Consider the following 8188-nt stretch of genomic DNA (forward strand, 5'->3'; position numbering starts at 1 on the left):
AAAAAAAATATAATAGCGATCACAAAACTTCGATTTTGATCCAACTAATTCTTGTCTGAGCGAAAATTTTAATCCTAAAGAATGAAGACAAAGAAGACATATATATACGCACATGTTGAATTATATTATGCTGACAACAACAATGAAGGAGTTGAGGGTTAGAAAATCAAGCATCCACCAACCTAGACATGCAATCGAATCAAGTTAGATGAGTATCAAATCATATTCTCTCAATAGGCAAACCAGTCTGTTCTCTAGTTTAACATATATCTCAATATTTATAGAAGTATTTCCTTAATTAATAGAGTCCTATTTTAGGAGTATTTTTTTAATTGAACAGTAGAAGGAAAATTTTTAATTAATTCTCCTACCACATATTTTAGGAGTCTCATATATTTTAGGAAACCTAGTAGAAAGAAAAATATTAATTAATTTTCCTACCATATATTTTAGGAGTCTCATATATTTTAGGAAGTCTAGTTAATATAATAAAAAAATAATTAAATAATAAATTAAAAAATAGTGAAAAGACAATTTTGTCTAAAGAAGAATCTTTTAATGAAGAACAAAAAGTTCAAATCACTTTTCTAGTTTCTCCACACTTATATAAAATATAGATATAGATATAGATTATAGATAATAGAATAAATATTTTTTGTATCTTCAAACTCAAAAATAAAAAAGAACACAGATTATTCAATTAGATATACCGGATATTAGTAGTAGATAATTCTCCTACACTTTAAACATGTAAGTTATTTAAATTTTTATTAATAAAATATTTCTCAAATTGAAATTTCTCATTTTTACATCACACATTAAAAATGAATTGAAGTAACATTACCAATCGGATCAAAATGTAGCCCATGTAATCTATATAGCAAAAAAATATTAGAAAAAGTATCTCATCTGAAATCCGTTTCTTTTTTCAATCTTTGTTCGTCCTTCTTAATTATCTACCACTATTTTATTTTTAAAAATGAAAAAGAGAATAAAAATACAATTTATAATCATTATAAGAAACAAATAGGTCATGAGCTTTTTATTAGTGAACACCACACATTTTTTGCTTAAAGTGGTATGTTTTTATTAGGGAACACCACACATTTATAGTATAATCATTATAATAAACAAACAGCTAGCTAGCTCATGAGCTTCTCGATGAAACTTCACATGAACCTACCAAGATCTATTCTTGGCATTTAGCAGTTAGCACTTGTTATGATGATGTTTAAAAAGAATGGAATGATGAGTTATCGCGAACAGGTTGAATTACGATTCATTATCAATTCATTTTATCTCAATTTATTTGATTTAAAAGTAATTTTAAGTAAATTAAGTTTCATGCCATTATTAACTCGATTATTCAAAATTTAATTCAACCCGCTTATTCGTTAGCCCGGGGCCCTAACAATATTAGTTACATTTATGGTGAAGCAAGCATCAACAATGTAGCCAAAATTCCTAAGGTAATAATTTCTACATTATTTAGTAATAGCTATTGTGATTCCAACCATAGGAATACCTTTTTGTAGGAATCTGACTACAAAATCGATAGATTCAAAAGTGTGAAACTGGATCGAGTGTCATAATCAAAACTTTCATCAAGAAAATTAATATGAAAAAAGTAAACATACAAAAAAATTAACGAAAAAAATTTAATATCTATTTTATATGCATACGAAATAAATTCAAGCACTATATATATAATTAGATATTGTAGTCCCCCCCCCCCCCCCCCCCCCCCCCCCTTTGTTGGGGTCCACTTTTTTGTGAAACAAAAAGCGTACCTCACACGATTTGTATAAGGCACATAATAGACTTGGCAATAGAACAACGAACACAAGATTTGAGGCTTGAAACACACACAAAACATTTTCCTAAAAAAGATATTTGTTCTCTCACCTCTACAAGATTGTTATGAAATTCAATGCAAAAAAATTTATTGGATGTGACGAGTCTATGAATTTTTGCACTAAATAAATGTTGAATTATTAAGAGGTGTAAATGAAAAATGAAAACGTATGTTTTTTTTCAAAAAGACACTAAGAGAAATGATGCAATTTGAATAGACACATTTTCGGATTGAGTGGTTATGACCTTTCCAATAGGTTGTGACTTTCCGAAGACTTGCACCTTTCCGAAGAGTTGCACTTTTATGAAGGGGTGCACTTTTCTGAACCATAGCTTCTCTTCATAAAGCAACACCTTTATGACTATAAATATCTAAATTTTTCCTCAGGTAAAGATAATTTTTTTTAATAGAAAAACAATCTTCTTCTTCTTCATCATCTAAAAACTCTAGTGTGATCATCAAATCGTTGAGTGTGTTTGAAATTTCTGACAATTTGAGGTATCTCTATTTTCTGAAATAAAATCATTTTACCCAGGAAGGAAAGATTCCATAACCTTGGATAGTTGAAGGGAGTAAACTCCATATGGACACACCATGCATTCGGTGGACTTGATTTAGTAATTTTCTGCTTCATCTTCTTTCTTAAAGTTGATAAACACTTCATTTTAATAGTTCATTTGATTATTCATTTGGACTTGTGTTTGAAGTTGTTGTAACTTCATTGTAGTTCTTGAAAGTTGTTCTTGAGCTTAATATTGAAGTTTGGGTTGAAACATATAGATTTTTGTACCCAAAATAACAATCTTAAGGAATTTAAACTAATATGTATTGTTTGGCTTTACTATTTTTCAATAAATAGTTTGAACTTCATATTGATAGTTCTTCAGCTGTCTGAACTTACGTTTCAAGTTTTTGAAACTTCATTTTGATAGTTCATGAGTTGATTGAACCTGCGTTGAAGTTATTAACAATTGATTTTGCTATTTTCCAGAAAAATAGTTTGAACTTCATTTTGTTGATGTTCATAAGTTGGATTAAACTTATTGTTAAAAGATCAAAGTTCTAAATACGGAATTTAAATTTCATTTGATTGTTCATATGTTATTTTGAACATGTGTTTAAAGTTATTGTTGAAAAATACAGATTTTACCAAACCCAAGAAAACCAATAATTTTAAGAAAATTATAAAAATATTTATTTATCGTGCTTGTTTAGTGAAAGAAAAAAATAAAATTTTATCACCATTTATAAATCAATAATTTGGTTAATCTGTATTGGGTATGATTTTGTGGAAACTAAAATCTTTTTATTTCTACTCCCTCAGTTAGAAGAATATAAAAACTTCATCGAGAAATCAGTGTGGAAATTCGGTTTGAAGAATATAAATACTTCACCGACTCATTAAAATCTCCGTATTGATTTCTGGAATTTAAAATCTGTAGAGTTTTACTCAGTTAGAATTTGATTCTGATTTGAAGTCATAAAACCTTCGTCATGTTTCAAAGTTCATTCGGTTGATGATTTGAAGATATAAAAACTTCATCAGTTACTAAAAACAAGTTGGCTAAGAATTAAAGTCTTTATTGTTAATATTCTGAAATACTAAAGAGCATGTCACAGATTGACAGAAAAATTACGAAGTAAATTGAACAACAAATTGATTTGATTGTGAATGAAGTTGTCCCAATGGCAACCAATGTTGCGCCATTAAGTCATTAAGGTATTGCTCTAGCAATGAAAACGACAGAGAAATTAGAAAAATATTTTGGTGCGAATTTCAAAAAATGACAGCGAATGATGTCGTTTTGGCTGATCAAACTTGAAATGCAAATGTTCACACGCATAGATCCTTACATTCTAAAAAAAATAATGATTGAAAATCAATTGTCTAATTTGAAAGATCTTGTGAGTCATTCCAAGATAGACGAGGATAATGAGTTGAATAAAAAATCATCAATGATAGTTGCAAATCTTGTTAATGATGATGCTCCAAATAATAAGAAGATGATGAAGTCTTTTGGACAAGAGAAAGAGAAGAATAAGAAAATGTTCAAAGGCAATTGTTACATTTGTAGTGAGGTTGGCCACAAAGCTTTAAATAGTCAAGTTCTAAATAAGAACAAGAAAAGAGATTAGATAAACATGTTGGAAACAACTAGAAAGATTGAAAATCTGTGTGATATGATCACTGAAAGCAATCTAGTTGGATATCCAAATGAATGGTGCTTTAATTTAGGAGCCACTAGACATGTTTGAGCGAACAAAGAAGTTTTTGCTACTTATGATCCCACTGGTCTCAAAGAAGTGATCTTCATGAAAAATAATGCAACAACTAAGGTTGAAGGAAAGTGGGAAGATATTCCTAAAAGTGACTTCCGGCAAGATGTTGAATCTCAACAATATTCTTCATGTTCCTACTATTAGGAAAAACTTAGTGTCGACAACACTTTTCTTTAAAATGGGTTTAATTGTGTGTTTGTTTCAGAGAAAGTTGTAATCAGAAAGAATGAAATGTATGTAGGGAAAGGCTACCTCAATGGGGGTCTTTTTAAACTTTATGTAATGATTTTTTAAATGAAGAAAGTTGAGGCTTCTTTTTTCTTCCTAAAGTTAAACGATTTGCGGCATAGTCATTTAGGACATGTCAAGTAAAAAACTTTGAAAAAACTGATTAGTTTGAAATTATTGCCAAACTTTGAGTGTAATAAATCAAAGTGTCAAATATGTAAGGAATATAACTATGCTAAGCATTCATATAAGTCTGTTGAAAGAAATTCCAGTCCCTTAGACTAAATTCATATAGACATTTGTCATATGAAGTCTAACATTTTTTCGTGGTAAAAAAAAATATATTATAACTTTTATTGACGATTGCACTAGGTATTTTTATATTTATTTGTTGAATAGTATGAATGAAGCAATAGACGTGTTTAGGCAATACAAAACAGAAGTTGAAAATTAGTTAGAGAAAATAATCAAAACGCTAAGAAGTGATAGTGGTGGAGAATATGAATCTCCCTTTGCAGAGATATGTGTATAGAATGGAATTTTTCTATCAAACTAATGCCCCGTATTCACCTCAATCAAATGAGATTGTGGAAAGAAAAAACAAAACAATAAATAAAATGATGAATGTCTTACTTATAAGTTTGGGTTTACCGTAAAACTTGTGAGAGAAAGCAATCCTTACAGCTAACCGAATACTTAATAGAGTACCCCATGGTAAGACATTTTCAATTCCATATGAAAATGGAAAGGAAGTAAACTCAACTTGAAATATTTCAAGTGTGGGGGTATCAAGCGAAGGTTCAATTTCTTATGCCTAAAAAGGTAAAGATAAGACTTAAAACTGTGGACTACGTGTTCATAGGATACGTTAAAAATAGTAAAGTGTATAGGTTTTTGGTTCATAAATTTGAACATTCAAATATCAATGAAAATACGTTAATTGAATCAGATAATGCTAAGTTCTTTGAACACATTTATCCGTATGAAATTGGACATGAGCGGTCAAGTGGGGGGGTTTAAACGATCTCGAGATGAATCAAGTAAGAATGTACATAATGATGAGAATACAAGGCGTAGTACGCGTCAAAGAACATCAACTTTCTTTGGATCGAATTTTGTAATATTTCTCCTAGAAAATGAGCCTTAAACATTTAAAGAAGTGATATCGTCTTCAGATTCATCCTTTTGGAAAGAGGCAGTCAATGGTGAGATTGATTCAATCTTGAGCAACCATACTTGGAAGTTGGTTGATCTTTCTCCAGGAAACAAACCTTTAGGTTCTAAATGGATCTTCAAAAGGATAAGAAAACGGATGATACTATTGGCAAATATAAGGCAAGACTAGTAGTAAAAGGTTTCAAACAGAAGAAAAACCTTGATTATTTTGATACATACTCGCTTGTAACAAGGATAATGTCAATTCAGATGTTATTTGCTTTATCGACGATATATGATCTTGAAATCTATCAAATGGATATACAACTCCTAAATGGAGAATTAGAGGAGGAAATTTACAAGAAACAATCTGAGGGTTTTTGTGGTTCCTAATAAAGAAAAGAAGGTGTGCAAACTTATTAAATCATTTTATTAATTAAAACAACCACCCAAACAGTGGTATACAAAGTTTGACCAAACCATGTTAGCAAACAAGTTTAAGATAAAATAATATGATAAATGTTTTTACATTAAAGACACTCCAAATAACAAGGTCCTTGTTTGTTTGTTTATATGTGGATGATATGATGATTATCAGTAGAGACATTTCTAACATAAATGCTACGAAATGAATGCTTGAGAGCAAGTTTAATTTGATATGAAAGACCTTGAAGTTGCGGACGTGATTTTAGGAATAAGAATTCATAAAACTCCACAGGCGTTGACATTGTCACAGTCTCATTACATTGAAAAGGTACTTGACAAATTCAAGTATTTGGATTTTGGTATTGCCAAGACTCCATTAGACGTGAGCTTTGCACTTCAAAAGAATGAAGGTGAAAATGACTCACAGTTGGACTACGCAAGAGTGTTGGGATGTTTAATGTATATCATAAATTGTACACGGTCAGATATTGCACGTGCTATTAGTAAATTGAGTCGGTACATGAATAATCCGAATAAAACTCTTTGGATGGCAATGAAAAGAGTTTTGGGGTTTCTTAAATACACTCAAGACCATGCTTTGAATATAAATATCCCGCGGTAATTGAAGAATATAGTGATGCAAATTGAATCACCGGATCGAATGAAGTAAAATGCACGGGTGGATATGTATTTACTTTAGGTGGGGTGCAGACTCTTGAAAATCATTCAAGCAGACATGTATTGCCCACTTTACAATGAAATCTGTATTTATTGCATTAGATAAAACCCGTGAAGAAGCTGAATGCCCCTGAAATTTTCTTGAAAATTATTTCTTATTGTCCCAAACTATTGACACCAGTATATATACACTATGTTAGCCAAGCGGCGATAGGTAGGGCAGGGAGTATAATGTATAATGGTAAATCTCGTCATACAAGACGGAGACATAATACCGTAAGAAAACTACTCTCTAGTGAAATTATCACTATTGACTATGTGAAGTCAAAGGATAATGTGTTGGATCCACTTACAAAAGGCCTATCTATAGAAGCAGTTGAAAGAACATCGAAGGGAATGAGTTTTACGGCCTAGGACAAGTCAGCATGGCGGTAACTTTGCCTAGCAGACTAAAGATCACACGAGCTAGGTTCAAGGAGATCAAACAAAGTTGTGACTGACGGTTCAAAATTGTCAATATACTCAACTCATTCTCATGATATAGAGAATGTTTTGGAAACAAGAATAAGGCTCATGGTGTGAAGTTTTTTAATGGTTATCTAAATTTGACAGATTAGACCAAATAGTTTAATCTATAGGATCGAACGTTTTGAAATCACCTATGTGAAGGTGAAATGGAAGCCGTTTCATGGAGAATGTTATTAAAGGCCCATTCTTTACGCTCTCATGAAATCGGGACGTGTTCATGGCTGAAACGAATAAAATCATGAGAACAATAAACGATAAAAGGTTTGTTACGTGACATGTGTTATTTAGGTGTACATTAAAGTTCGACGGTTCAAAGATATCAAATCTATCTATTGATCGAGCGCATTTGATGCATATTCACTATGGAAAGTTCAAAGGAAAACCCACTTAACCAGATGCAATCAACATTTTCTTGTTGATCACATACTTGTTCGTAATTTTTTGATAAAATAGTCATTCCCCAGTCATGTGGGGGATTGTTGGGTTATTAAGAGGTGTGAATGAAAAATAAAAATGTGGTATTTTTTTGAAAAGACACAAAGAGAAAGGATGCAATTTGAATAGGCACCTTTTCGGATTGAATGATTATGACCTTTCCAATGGGTTATGACTTTTCGAAGAGTTGGACTTTTATGAAGGGGTACACTTTTCTGAACCATTGTTTCTCTTCATGAAGCAACACCTTGATGGTTATAAATACCTGAATTTTTTCTCAGGTAAAGATAGTTTTTTTAAGTAGAAAAACAATCTTCTTCTTCTAAAAACTCTCGTGTGATCATCAAATTATTGAGTGCCATTGAAGTTTTTGAAAATTTGAGGTACCGCTATTTTCAGAAATAAAATCATTTTACCCTGGCAGGAAAGATTTCATAACCTCAAGTATTTGAAGAAAATAAATTCCTTAAGGACACACCGTATAGTTGGTGGACTTGATTCAATAATTTTCTGCTACATCTTCTTTTTTAAAGTGGATAAACACTTCATTTTGATAGTTCATTTGATTATTCATTTGGACTTGCGTTCGAAATTGTTCTAACT

This window comes from Capsicum annuum, chromosome 3 (genome assembly GCF_002878395.1).
Source record: "Capsicum annuum cultivar UCD-10X-F1 chromosome 3, UCD10Xv1.1, whole genome shotgun sequence".
Lineage (NCBI taxonomy): Eukaryota > Viridiplantae > Streptophyta > Magnoliopsida > Solanales > Solanaceae > Capsicum > Capsicum annuum.